Source organism: Haliaeetus leucocephalus, unplaced genomic scaffold (assembly GCF_000737465.1).
Source record: "Haliaeetus leucocephalus isolate CR32 unplaced genomic scaffold, Haliaeetus_leucocephalus-4.0 Scaffold362, whole genome shotgun sequence".
Lineage (NCBI taxonomy): Eukaryota > Metazoa > Chordata > Aves > Accipitriformes > Accipitridae > Haliaeetus > Haliaeetus leucocephalus.
In genome coordinates, this window is record NW_010972798.1 from 3,925,510 (window position 1) to 3,941,008 (window position 15,499).

Sequence of the window (15,499 nt, forward strand, 5' to 3'; positions counted from 1 at the left end):
CAATGTTAGAGTAGATCAGAATGATGGGTTAGTAGGATTTTGATTAAAAACTTGCCATTCATGCTTTTAAAAATTCTGTATTTTCTAAAAGCATTAAGACAAACACAACAGTCAGGAAAACAGTATAAATAGGCAATTTGCTGCAATCACTGTTTGTGATGTGCTCTTTTTGTTTCCTTGGGCTCGTATCCGACGTTCTCTCTTGTCTCACCCCCTCTCAGACCCTCCCTCCCTGCCGACGCAGAACAAAGCACACCACGGTTGCGTTGCGGGGTGGCAGCTCTTGCTGGATACACATCAAAGGGCAATGAAAGAGGCAGGTGCTTGGCTAGGGAGCCAGAGACGTACCAGATGCTGCGTCTTGATGAAATAGAATTTCACGCTTCTCCTGCGACTCGATGGGAACACGAAGGCAGGTCTGGAGTTTGGTGGCAGGACCGAGCAAATGCTGCGGTGCAAGGGGCAAGACGAGCTCCACGCTCGTCACCCCAGACCTCTGCAGGTTCAGCCCTAATTCAGCTGCTGAGCAAAAGCTAAAATAGTAATCAGTGTACTTTTCAGTGCCATGGTGGGGCCTGGCTATGGTAAATGAGAATTACCTGCATGAGGCCCAAAGGGACGTGCACGCAGTGCATATTTTTAAATTCTGTTGCCATCAAGTTAGACTCCCAAAGCTATGTTTCGATACAAATGGGACCCACATTTCAAATATGCTGATCATCTCCACTGACTTGGGTGGAATTTGGAGGTTCACATCCCCAGAAAGTCAGTTCACTATGTGCCAAAATAGGAGTTAAGGTTTAAATTGAAGCTAACTCAAGGCCCTCAACTTTGATTTTTTTTTTGGCTATGGAGTATTAACCTGAATAAATTTGGTGGGCATGCAGAGTTGAATCGGTAACACCATGCTGGGCTCTGGTGAAACCTGAAGAAGTCCACTTTATTTTCACCCACTCCATAGGAAAAACAAACAGCCACAGGTTTACTCTGGGATGTTGTCCCACAAGTAACTAAGATGTTCCTCGAGCAGCAGAACCCAGAAACCTGGCTCCCTACAGATTTGTGTCTTTTCTCCCCTGAGCCCCACACTCTGTTCGCAGCAACGCTGTTCCTCCTTCCCTCTTTCCCCTTCGCTCCTCCTCTGCCCCCAGGTGTGAACTCTGCAGGTAAGAAGCAATCTCTGCTGAAACCAGTCCGGAGGCAAACACACTTCCCAGCAAACAACTCCCACGGAATAAGTGTGCGGTGCGGGAGTTCAGCCTGTCGTTTCCTCTGGGACTAATCTGGGTCTCTCCTTCTCAATCTGATGCCAATTTTTACAATTAGCTTGTGGGAATATAATTTACTTTCTATCTCTACTTCAAGTTGCCAGCTGGTAACTGGGGAGGAAAAAGACCCAACAATCACATATGTATTGTTTCTTTCAGGAGCTAGCTTAAAAATAAATTTAAGAGTCACTATTTTTCACGAATGTAGATAAAATAAAACAGCAGATATTTATCATGGGAGCATAAATATGTGCTGAAGATAAGGTTGCTTCATTGCTTCCATTATGAACTCTATTCCCCAAGCTGTCATCACTTCTTCACTGAAATTTTGCTGCCTACTGAGATTTCTGCAGTTGGAAATAAGGGAAGCAATACTCCCTGCACGACTTACTGCAGGGGAAGGGATGAGACAGCTGCCTAAATCATTTCCGGCTGGCCTGCTAATTCCTTCTTCACTTATCCCACTTATGGGACCCCCTGTCACCCCTGCAGCTATTGCAACCCGAATAGTAGCTTTGACTGCACTGACATTTCTTCTCTGTTTTCAAAAGCCGACTGTACACATTTTCAGATACAAAATATTACCAGTTATTTAGCTCTACACACAAACCCCATTACTTCCAAAATGCTCTCTCACAAATCCAGCTGTTACTCCTCCTCAATCAAGTTTCTACTCAATTCAGCCTATCAAAAGAAATATTCCAATTTCTCTTCTGTGAGCATCGCTTCCCCACTCCCATTCCATCCAGCGCAATCAGACACTTGCGGCACTCCCCTCGGTACCATGCCAGTCTTGACGACTGATTCACATGTCCCTGAGGAAAAGTCATCCCTTCCCACTAACGGTCCTTACCTCTTCACCCTCTATAGGGACACAACTCTTAGAGAAGAAAATCACTAACCTCATCCTGGTGATCCAGAATTTCCTTATGCGCCACCAATGGCTACGTCTAAGTGATGGAAACTTCCAAGGAACTGCTTTGAAATGATTGTGCCATGTTATCTGGTATGTCAGCTTGTATGTTATTGCGAGACATTTTTTTGCTTGCTTCCTTCAATAGCACTCTGCAGTCATTAACGCATTAGTCTGAAGCATGCACGTATGTACACGGAGCTATACTTTTATTTCTGGTTTATGTTTAATGAATGAAGCGTGCTGAAGTGCCACTGGGATTCAACCTATCCAAATAGCTTGTTCTAAGGATGCTAGTCTGAGCTTCAGCCCCTTATGCTTAATGTTATACAAGGGACTTGTTGTAGAAATACAATGAAGATTGCCTCTTAATTGTGACTTATTTTCATTTCACGTAAAACATTGCCATTTGAGAATGCTAGTGTGGTTCCTTCCTCCATTTCCCTCCATTTAACTCATAATATGCAACTAAAATTTCACCAGATTAAAAGGCTTTTAATGTACTGGGTTTTATTTGCCTTTTTATTCTTTGTTTTAAAAGCTTAGTGTTTCTCCATGAAATTCATCCTGTGAGCAGGAAGATGCTTAAAGGACAGGCAGAGTTTTAAAAGCTCCAAGGCTGCAACTGGAACTACAGCGGGGAGTTTTATTTATGATAAATATTGCTGACTCCATTTGGTCTTTTAGCCAAGGCTGATCTAGCTCAGCTCACTATTTCTAGGACTCCTGCCAAAGCAGAGCTTGCTTTTGTTTAACATGCTTAGTGTATTTTTACTGTCACATTGGTACTGTATCCTTAGCCCTACCGGGGAGCTTTTATTTCAGTACCAGCTTGTTATTAGACAGAGATATATATGGGATATATAGAGATATATATATAATATATATATATATATATGGGATAGCAAAATGAAAGGACAACTTGCTCTTTCATTGCTCCATAGCTCTTGCTACAGTAGTTGAAGAACTAGTTTCAGGGTCAAAAGAACTGGGCATTTGATAATTTATTGACAGATGCTTTGGTTGACCAGCAAAATGATTTTTGGCTACAAGCCCCTGTTACCAGCTGACACAAACACTATAGCCCCAATTCTCTTTCCTTTGCTGTAAACCAAGAACAACAAAAGTAAAGGCAGCAGCTTAGCACAGAAAGTGACACTGTATCAAGGTTTATTTTCATCACAGTAAAATGAGAATAAACTTATCTGTCCCATTTTATCTCAGTCCAAATGAACCAAGTTAAAATTTAACCAATTCTTTAAAATCACATAAGTCTTCCAGGCAGCATACTCTCCATTTCACTTTTCCTTCCCCAAATACCAATTCTAAACAGTGTATGCCAGATACGTACATTGAATAAGATACCCAATTACCTTCTATTCAGTTACTCCCTGTATGCAAGCACCCTAGACATCTTTGGACTAAAATGATAAAACCAGTATTGATGAAACAATTTACTTTAGCTTTTATGTTCACACTCAAGGATGGATCAAAATAATCTCTAATGGTCAGATTTCAAAAGAAGTTGGTGTGAGAGCTCCCGCTGGGAACAAAGACAGCAACTAAACATGCAGCTCTCAGAAATGCAGACTGATGATATCCGGCATTGTGTATCATTCAGAACAGTATATTTTCTTCTTTTTGCCTCCTTTAAAACTACATAAGCCTGTGTTTACTAGCTGCTTTACAGCTTCCTCTACAATGTACTGTGTTGTCTTCCAGCCAACATCCATGTAATCATTAGATGAATTACCCAAGCATAGAAATTACTACAGAACAGATGCTCCTTCTTAAAAAGACCAAAAAAAAAAAAAAAGAAAAAAAAAGAAAAGAAAGAAAAACCCACATTCCTACAATAATGTAATACACTTTCTTTATATGTCTGTTATTTTTGTAAATACTGCTGGAACAATAAACTCGCATTTGCAGTGCAACTTTTTCTTCAAAAGAAGCAAAAGAAACTTTTTTAAAAGGTATTGAAATCTATTTCTCTCATGGCTAATACCTAATATAGAAGAGGTCAAAATAACATGGAACATTCAGATTGTAAACAAAGAAAATACAAAGGTTAAAATTTTTACAAGTGTTTGAGGGACTTTGGAGTTTGTGGCCCCATTTTTAATGCACCTTCGTCTGGATGATTCCAAAGAGACTGATAAGCCATAGGAACCTACATCCTGCTGGTCCTCCATGACAATTGGACATTTATAATTATTATTTTTTTTTACAAGTTAGATTTTCATGCCAAGTCCATTTTGCAATAATCATTGCTGATGAGAAAGCTGTGTTTAATTTGCTTTGAAGATGACAATGACAACAGTACAGGGATCTATAAAAGGGTTATTGTGGAACACTTACCAACAAAAACAAGCACCTCCCCTGTCATTTCCATTCCCTGCACCTCCTTTTGGTCATTTTTGGGAGATCTTCCCACTTGCTGTTCCCAAAATGTTTTCTTCAAAACATGTAGTATTTTAACATCTGGGGACTTCATGTTTCTCCCTGTTCTACATGATCCATGTAACGCAGCAATCACCAAAAGCAAAGAAACCCCTCCTCTCTTTTTATTTCTTTTTCCATCTGTTCTCAATGGGTACACTATTGTAGACAATAAATGGCAATATTAGCTGGTAAATCTTGCTGAAATTATTTAGTTGGCATGTAATTCACACTTCACATTTTTAGAGGTTATGTCCTTGCTCAAGCAAAATACTCACTGAAGCCGGTTGTTTTTTACCTGGAAAGATTACTGGGATCTGGCTGCAAGTGGCTTCCAACAATATTGTGTAATTTTGTTTCATTTTCACTTTTTGCAAAGTGCTTTTAAAAAGTCAGTTTAGCAAGAAATTTCATTGTCTAATGGGCCGTGACTGTTCATGATAGGATTTCATTTTAAATTCAGTTCATTATGCTGTCATTAGGGAAGATATGACTTGTCTTATTGCATCTTATCATTTACCACGATTTTTATGTTCATTATTAGTTTGGATTTTCAAAGTAAGATATTCACTCAGCACCTGATTAAATGCACAGCATAAGCCAACGAGGAAGATGGATTACCTTATGGCAAAAAGGCAATGAACTGAATCTCAACAAATCTGGTCGTTTTCCAATTCTGTCCCATTGTTACTCTGGACATGTTGGTTTACCCTTTGCGGTAAAGCTCCTTGTCAAATGCAAAGACGAATACTGCATCAGTCCCACCTTTTAGCCAATCATTTGAGACTAAATTCTTGAGGGAAAAGTCTCTTATCCTGCATCACATGCAACACACAGTGGGATAGAATCGCAGCCTTGTCGAGGCTCTTGATGCTGTTCTAACTCAGAAGGGTCAATCGCCATGACCAGGTTTGTATTCCTTTACAACGTGGTCATGCTGACGCCTTACCTGCTCTTCACAGATCATTCACTTAAGCATTGCTGCTTTGCTTCTATCAGAATGCTGGAAAAGATGAAATTTTCGCTTTATGGACTGCCTTTGCTTCCTATGTTAGCCACCACTTTAGCCTCAGAGCATCCTTTCCTACAGAGACCACTGCAGCATCAAGGTCAACCGCACTTCTTCTAAGCAAGCAAACGCTTCTTTAAAATAACTGGCTACTGTAACAGTGTCAAGGCAACCAATGGTGTTGCAAAAATACATTAAGTCTCAGGAGATTTTAAGGAGAAACTAGACTTCTTTTTCCATTGCACTATATTTAGAACAGAGACGCAGCTAGATGCTGTTTACTTAGATTTATAGTTGTGCTCAAACCACAAAAAAATAAATAACATGAATGAACAATTTAGGAAAGATGTTTCACAAATCTTTAAGTCTCATTTTGTCAGCAATGTTCTTTTAAAGCTGACCAACATGCATTTTTTTGTGGCTGGAAATGCAGCTAATTCACTCATCTTTTGGATAAGATTTCAAAACCTATGAGGCATCAAAGGCTCTATGATCCCTCTTTTAACAAGGCAGTAACAGCAACATTTACCTATCTCCCACCAGCTCTGCCAGCACTCTTCAAGGCAAAGTTGGGCAGACAAAGTCTTGAAAAAGAGTGAATTCATCCTCAAATGCTAATTCAGTACAGCTAGCTAAAACTACTTGCAAAATCTGGTCAAAATGAAAGATAATTTCAGTCAGAAAAAAGTGGATTTTTTTCAAAATACCTCAAAATTAGATTTTTCAGCTTTTCATTTTTCTTTTTAAATAGCTTTTTTTTTTTTAGTGTTTAAACGAAATTAAACCAAACCCCCATGAAATTCAAGTATTTTAATTTGCATTGAACAAATTGTTTCAGGTTAACCAAAGCAGTTTTTCCAAGCCTCGTCACTACTTCTTCATTCATTGCAAAACTAAAAAATATCAATTATAGCCACCTTGTTTCGATTGTAATTGGTTTTTTTCCCCTTCAGTTTTCATTTTGGCCAAAACACTGAAAAAACCTACATTTGCCAAGCTCTATTCAAACACAAAAGATATGGCTGAGTGCTCTGGAAACCTCTTTAGGACTCTGGAAGCTGAGAAGTGCTCCAGTACATTTGTTTGTACATGCTCTAATAGAGGTTGTGGACACCACATTTCAGTACCACATACGTTTGGGATACTCAAGGATGTTCTCCAGGCAGTCGCTTAAGCTTATTGTGGCATTTAAAGTATGGGAGGCTTTTTTTTATCAGGTTTTCATGTATTAGGATTGAAGTATTAGAGCTAGACAAGGTGGAGATTTGTTCAATGCCGAACTCTTTCAAAAAATCTGATCCACTTTTCTCAGATGATAAGCTGATGCAGCAGAAATATTCAGCGTACTAGCAGCTTCAAATGGCATCTCTCAGGAAACGGCAGATCACATCAGTATGCACTTTTAGATCTATTACAGCAATATCAGCAGTCCTTGATTTCTCAAAATGGTGTTATTTGTGCAGGTAGAGCAAGCTGTCACAATTTGACAGGTTTAGATTATTTCACAGGGGACAACCCACTGCAAGGCACAGACAGTAATTGATTCATTTCTCCACACACTCGAGGCTCACCAAACTGCCATCACACGAGCTCAGCGCTTCGCTTACTGCAGAATGAAGCTGGGATAATGCAAAATTAAAAGTTACCATCTTTGTGCAATCTTTATTCACAAGCCGTAAATACAGAGTAAAGCCCTGTTTATTGTTATAGTTTGCATTTTAAGTGCCTCACTGTTTTACTGCCAATTAAAAAAAAATTTTGGAGAGCTTTAAAATCTAAAAAAACCTGTGCTCCTTTATTCCAGAGCAATCCTGTATATTGTAATCATGCCACATACTGAGCTGACACTTCACTTGGAGAATCAGTGGGTCAAGGCCAAGCACAAGCAAGTACTCGATACAGTTTTGCCCCTCAATGATTAATTACCTTGTGCCTCTCCACTCCTGTCTGGGAAAATAATGCTCCAGGATTTTGTCTGCTAATAAAGATTTTAAAAATTCAGCACAACTTAACTCTTTAATAATGATTTGCATCCACATTTTTGCTGCATTTAGATATTGCTAAATCATCAGAGAAAGAAAAAAAAAGTCAGTAATGGCAAATATACATGCATACTCGTGCACAGATACCTGATTTACTAGATTTGCCCAGAACATCTATTATCATTTAAATTATGAGACACTGGTAAGTAATATTCAGAGAAGGTGCCAGCCCTATTGTCAGTAACTTCACCTGTCGAAGGAAAAGGTTTTATGCAGGATCTTGATCTTCAGCGAAACCCTCAAATGAGTTTTGACGATCACATTCAAAACTATCAGATCACAGCCTTTTAAAATAACCTTTGAGAAACACAACCTAAAGGTTTCCCTTAAGTGATTTTTCTAGTGTGTAGAAAGTATTGTTTTTCTGCATGGCTGTGTTTGCCTCCTTCACCATCTGCAATGAGCCTGGTTTTAATTGTTGCTATACCTCTGTGACCTGCAGCTTCCCTATTGCTTTGGGGTCTGCTTTTGATTTTTAGTGTGACTTGTGTCAGACAGCATAGAGGAAAGAATGGGCAATCTCCTGGGAAACTGAAAGAAATAAGCCTATCTGGAACAACTTTTACTGGATAATTTTATGAAGAAAATTAATAGACTAGTACTTCTAAAGATGCTTTTACTCCAGCATATAATACAGTAAGTAAATGTCATTTCATTTGTCTGGCATGAAGAGAGAAAGTCAGAAATGTTTTGCATGTACATTTACAAATCCCTTAAATTCAAAACCCAAAGCATTTGAAAATCAATAAAGAAAAAAGCCCATACTTCTGTAGAAGCAACCCCCCAAATTAATAGTTTCCAAATGTAAATAAATGTGACAAAACCTTTCACCCACATGGAAAACTTGCATTGTGCCTAACCACAGGACATATTGAATGAAAAGGAGGGCAACAGAAGGAAAAATTATTTTCTCACAGCTCAGCCCTGAAGTGTCACCCCTGAGAATGGAAATCTGCTCATCCTCTGACCCAGAACCCCTCTGCAATATTTGGCAAGCACTTTTCTCACATGGGACCACTCCTGGTTTCCAGCTGCCTGGGCTTGGGCACTTGCAGTCAGATTGGCAGGACTTGCTGAGTGCCATCAGCTGCAGCTGAGATCAATTATAGCTGAGTTTTAAATGCTAAGATGTCTTAAAAAAAAAAAAACTAGAGGAAAAACCAAAAAAGATCTCTACATTTCAGTTCAGAAACCCCAGACTGGGTGACATTTCCTACAATTTTAGAATTTTAGACTTGACCTTTCGAGGCTTCAGTTCCCCTGATGTAAAACAGCAATGTCATCTGCTACTCTGAAAAGTGTTACATGAAGGTAAGTTCATTTATATCCATAAAAGCTTTAGAAATAATATTGAAAGCACTAGAGAAATGCAATGAGTAAGTGAAGTTTTATTCAATGCAGCATTTGGATAGTTAGTAAAAAGTCTGTTTTCAAGGCCACACACTGAATGTGGGGAGTGGAAAGAGATACCGTGTAAATCGCCATAGAATGACATGAGAGCAAGTGGAGAAGGCAGTAAGTGATAATTTATCAAAGATCAGAGCCAGTGCAAGGAGTTGACCTGAAGGCTCATGTGCATCCTTAATTCTGAGCTTTCTCATCTGAATGTTTGACTTTTCATAAAACATTCTTAAAAATGCTTTTTTGCTTTTAGTATTAAAAAAGTTATTTCAGTCAAGCTGACTGAAACAAAACAACTTGAGAGTAAAAATACAAAATTTTGCATGTCAGGGAAATCCAGCTAGTGTGGAGCTGATTTGTCACCAATTACTATGGAGATGACATGTCTGAAATTGAGGTCTCTCTATCAGGGAAAAAATGTTTGTGTCATAATCAACAATAAACAGAGGACCGAATCCATCAGTGGCCACTCAGAGGCACTTCCAACTCCACACAGGAGTTTAAATCTTTGATGCTAACAGTTCAACCTATGACATGTCTTCACAGACACAGAAAAAATGCTTAGGCCACGGTCAATATTTCTTTAACTGAGCATAAAGGAAATTTTGCAGCCGATTCTTGGTTATGTTAGCAGGGCAGGAAGATGATGTGACAGTGAAATACTGGATGCTCCCAGCTCCTTCCTGCCTTTCACCCAAGGGAACACTCAGCATGTCATGAGATACGGTTTCTTCCACAGGTCAGACTACTTGCAGTCCAAGTGCATTTCCAATTTCTGTGCTGAATAACAATTACAGCAGTGACTCTCCCCCAGGCTTATGGTAAGCACATACCCTAAAACAGTCACACAATAGTACTTGGTGCCCTTGCTGCTTGCGTGCTTTTAACATTTGATTTTTTCCCAGCAAAAGTTTACTGAAGATGTGCTACAGCATGTTTGTAACCCCCAGCTGTTTATAAAGATCTTGATCTCCTCTCTCCTGATCTCCCACCTAATGTTATTGACCATGCATCAGATATAGACTTTTCTTTCAGTGGGACTCTCCAGAAAAGAATGACAAGTCCCATCACATACCTGACATTTAATCAAACATAAAAGACAGCAGGAATACTGCTGCATTTCTACTGTTGCAGGGTGGTGTTGCCCTGTCCCTGCACCACCAAAGCTCTGCACAGCTACACTCTTTCATTTCTTATCTGTGCCACTCTGAAGCCAGTGGAGCCCAACGTGAACATGAGTATATCATTGCATGCTGAGCCAGCATAGCACTATGTGGGGTAAAAAGCATAAATTCCCTTACCACATCCCAGTAGATCTAAGCCTTCTACCATCCTTTGGAAATAGAGCTGGAGTTGCACGTGGGCAACAAGGGTAAAAAAACTTAAGACACTGGAAAGGCAAAAGTGGGTCTGAAGAAAGCAAAAACCACAGATGAAGTATATAGATAAAAACTAAAGATCAGTTGCTTCGCAGCCTAGATACATTTAATCTGCCTATCACAAGTTAACAATAAATGCAGAATTTCATTGCGCCTCATTTGCAGACCCACTCTTCCTAGTGCAAAAGCACTTCAAACACAACTCATACATCACGAAAGCCTGAAGCCTTGATGGCTTCTTGCCAAGATAAAGGTAGCTAAATGTCATATGATCTACTACTTTGAAGGAGTAGCTTTTGCCTGCCACACTCATCACATTAAATAAAGTTTAACATTGTTGATTCCAGTGAGTGTTTTCACAGCGTGTGGGGCCATTACACAATATCTGACTAAGGATGACAGCAACTGGGACTTAATTATCTCATGAGATGCACTGACTTATCATCACTGTCTTGTTTTCAAACCAGAGACTTGACTGAAGCTACTCCTGACTAACACGCACACAGAAGATTTCCTTCCCGCCTGGCAAATGTAGGCAGGAATTAGTGGGCGCAGCTGAAGCTTAAACCCAACTTTTCCCTTCCTCTCTCACCACCACGGACTCTGCATTGTGTGTTGCAGAGGCCACCCCAAAGCTCACCACTGCCCAGTGTGAGAAGAGGCATGAGAGCAGGATGGTTGTTACATCCCCATTGTGCGGTCCCACTCTCTCTCACAAGCTGTATTTTTAAGTGGCTCCTTTTGCCAAAGCTCTCATTTGACTTTTTTTTTTGAGTGAAGTGGATTAGCCCAGATAAAAGCAAACTATCCTTCAAAGCTGTCTACTTTGGTGGGTTTTAGGTTATATTCTCTCTTTCAGTGAGATACAAACATATGAGCACTCCCACCTGTTAAGGTGCCTGGTTTTGTCTTCTGGATCTGCACTGACTTCTTCCTCTAGCGTAGCACAGATTTTGCTGGGGGTTTTCCAACTATGCTTCTGCTGAGCAGTCAAGCTGCCTAACCACAAACTGCAGAAAGTTTTAGCTATAGACCCATCACACTATTGAGCAAGTCTCTTTGGAAAAGACAACACAGTGAGTCTATGTGTGTTTGTGTGTTGTCCTTTTTTCTAAATCAATTCATGTCCCTATCCTGGGGTCCGAAAATCCATTTGTTACCCTTATTGCAGCAGGGCAATAGATGCTTCCAGATACCTCTTATCCAATAGGCGTTAGAATATCATCCATTCCATCCATTCATTCTTCCAATTATCTAGGATGCTGCCTAAAGTCCAAATCACAAGATGCTATTTCTCCCCTCTAATCCAGTTACATTCTGGCTCAAAACTCTGTGCTATTCCTAAAATATCAACTCTATTAATTAGTTATTTTCTAGTGAAGTAACTGTTTTCTTCTTTTGTTTTGGTTTGGGTTTTTTAATCCTAAACACTGTAATGTTGGTTGGACTACTTACCAAAGCTACATGGTCTCCACGGTCACTGTTTCACTCCAGCCAATTGGTACCAGAGCAAATTACTTAAATTGGTGCCATATGGGCCATATAGTATGTGGGCCATAAAGTAGTCTTCACTTCCTCTAACATTCTATCACTCTAAAAATTGTGTTGAGCTTTGGCCAAAGTTGCAGAGTGATGGAATTTTATTTTCCTCTGGAAGAAAAGTAAACCAGAGGATTATTTTCTTTACGGCATGGAATAATTTGCACCAGGAATTTGAAGGAGTGCAAGAATGGCAATTTGCCAAAGGATATGAAGAGACTGGTCAAGGTAGCTGGCCTGTAATAGCAAGTCCTATTTCTAGTTCTTCAGAAAGCACACAAATTGAACTGTAACATTTTACTTCAGCTGAATGTCCCTTACATCCCCTGCTCTGATAGCTATTTTAAGAGCAGCCTTGCTGTGATAGCATCAGATTTTCCATACCACGCCTACCATACCCGTATTTCAATTATCATGTTCCATAGGACATCAGCAGCGAACAAGTTCAAGCAGCTTTTTCCAGCACAGTTCTGTGGGCGCACGCAGGCACAAGCAGTGATGACATCTAATTCATTCACACTATTGTTGTGTGCGATGAGAAACAAAACTCAAGGGGACTCAACATGGGAAGTGAACGCTTTAACTGTAATCTGTAGCCCTCCAAAGAACTGAACATTCTTAATATAAAAACAGCTCTGACAGAAAAGAGCCATATTGCTATTATATTCAGTGTTAAAATCTGTCTGCTACTGGCACATTATGGTTTACTATTTAAATCTACTATGCTCAGAAACCTCTTCCTTTCTCATCTGTCTCACTTTTTCACTTGAATTGCTCTCCTTTCCATTGCCGAAATGCTTTTTGAATACGTTCTTCTAAACAACAGGATGGAGGGACATCCAAACAGTAAGTGTCTGGCAACAAGTTTCTTCCTGCATTAATTGTACTCATATTAACTCATTCTTATTTGCAAGCTATATGTAATGCTCAATTTCTGATCCAGCATTATTTCCTCATAATAAATTAAGCCTGACTTTTTAAAGTACACCTTTTATCACAAAACACTTTGTACATGGTACACTTAGTGTTCCCTTTGCAATAAAAAGAAATGTGATTAAAAAGCTGACAATAATTTTCCATTGCAATACTTTCTGGTCACAGCCAAAAAGTTTGCATTCAGAAGTAAGCATCGAGTGCCCACCTTTCCTTCTCTGGGCTAGCTTTCATTTTCCTTCTTGCACCATGATCACAGACTCTTAGGTTGCAAACTCACATGATGTTCAGTAGGAAAAGACAGTGATGTGTCTTGGGGCACAAGGACTCAGACTGAAATCCCGAAGCACCAGCAAAGCTCTCGGAAGTAGCTCTTCTCAGATCCAGACCAGGAGCTTTTGGCTGAAAACTGCAGTATCCAGTCCCAAATTTTTCATTCTTAGTTTCTATTATTTTAACAAAAAAGCAGGAAATTACAAAGTCCCAACCAACATTGGCCCTGTAAAGAAAATGAAGTCATTTTGCATTAAAGTTGTTGGTAAGATAAACACTGATTAACTCACAGCTTAAATAAGCACTGCCAGTGCTGCCTAGGCTCTGGTTACCCACTGAACTTCTCCATGTTATGGTATCACCTGAACGATGATAAAATTTATACAATAGCATAACAGTGAAATTCAGTCTCTACTTCGCCTGGGAAGGCACAGTACTGAGGAAGGAAGTAGATTTGAGCTGAGGAGACCAAAATGCAATTCTTTATTTCTAAGGACTAATTTGAAACACGTTATGAGAAAAAACATCCCATCTGATCTGCCAGCCACATTCTCCATACTGCAAACTACAATACTGTTGGATAAAACAAGCCAACACTGGGCACGCTGCTAATCCACCCAGTGCTACTGCCCGGCGCAATCACTCTCCAACTCGGTGCTTTTAGGTAACACAAATGAGAGGGATGTGGTATACAACCTGAGCTACCTATTGCACAGGCGGTGGAGGACTGGTTCCAGCCTGCACACCAGCTCACTCACTATCAAGTCTTTGTTCACAAGTGTGCCAGTCTTTCGGAGTGCCCCAGGTGCTGAAAGAGCTCTGGGTTTTTCTCCCTCAGAAAGCACTTTTTTTTCTTCTGGTTCTGGCAACCCTAACACGAGGTTTATCCTCATTTCAGCCTTGTGTCTCCACTCCCCTCCCACCTGTGTCATTGCTGGCTCAAGCGCTGTCCTCTTTCATTTCCCTAAGAGTCTAGCATTTGTGGAGATACATACATCACGCCTCTTCTACTAACTTTCACCCAGTAAAGTTCAAGAGAGCCCTGGCTCCTTCAGTGCTGCACCTCTCCATACGTATTGGCAAAACTATGTCATTGCCCTCCTCCAAATCCTTCCCGAAATTCCCATCCTACAACATCCCCTGCACCTCCAACTGATCAGGAAACCACCCTGGCCAGGCAGCAGCCCCTCCTGCCAGCAGCAACGCTCCTGCTTTCCCTTTTATCCCTATTTGTCTTAGATCATGGGATCTTTAGGCACAGGGGATATTTTCTGTTATGTATTTATAGCATGTCCAACATAATGACTGCAGTTCCTCTGAGATACCAGGGGCAATCTATGTGAACATTTTTATTTGCTTTTCCCTTTCATTTTCAGTTGGTTGCTTGATAGATCCATTATACAAAATGCTTCAAATACCCCCCAGAAGAATACTTCCTTCCATGCACGACTTTCTGTTTCGTTATTTAAATGACTCGGTGCTGATCTCCACAGGAATAGCAATTTTTTTGTAAGAGAGAGGAGGAGGGTGAAATCCACCATTACAGCTCCATCCCAGAAGGACCCTGTGCTCCTTTACCAAGCTTTTGCTAATGTCCTTATTGCAGCCTCTCTGCCAGACGTATTATTTGGCCTAAGAAGTCAATGAAGTAGTATGTGGCTGCTCTGGTTATCACCATGTGCAATCGATTCCTATCACTTGCAGATGGCTTACGGTCCTCTCTCCCCCCAGCTCCGTCCCAGGAGCAGAGCCCCTGCAGGCATCTAGGACCACAGATGGGCAGCAGCGATGTGAAGAAATCCTTCTTTCCAGCAATCATTCACCTGAACAGTGTCCTGCAGTTTTACTGCTCTATCTGGCACTCTTTGGAAGTACCAGATTGATCGGTAAGAACTGAATCAACAATGCCTTGAGGAACATGGCCCATGTCCAAATCTCTTTATGATTTACCAAGTCATTAAAAGAATCATCTACCCTTTTCCACATGCTGCATCCCCACACATGCTGTCCTGTCAACAGCAAAAGGTGAGTCACCAGTGACCCTCCTGTTGTCCTCCCAGCCACAGGGATTACCTGTCCCACTGCATATTGATGGGAATATAGCTTTCTCGATTCGGATATTGATTAACTTGTCATCACTCTGTCCAGTATATTCCCAGTACTGCAGATTTTGACCAGTCTTTGTTCATACTTGCACAATTTGTCCAAGTTCTTTGGCAAAGAACTAAGCTAAGAAAGATATGGTCACTGGAAAGTCTTCCCTTAAAAGAAAGAGATGAAAAAACTACAAGCAAGTTCACTGG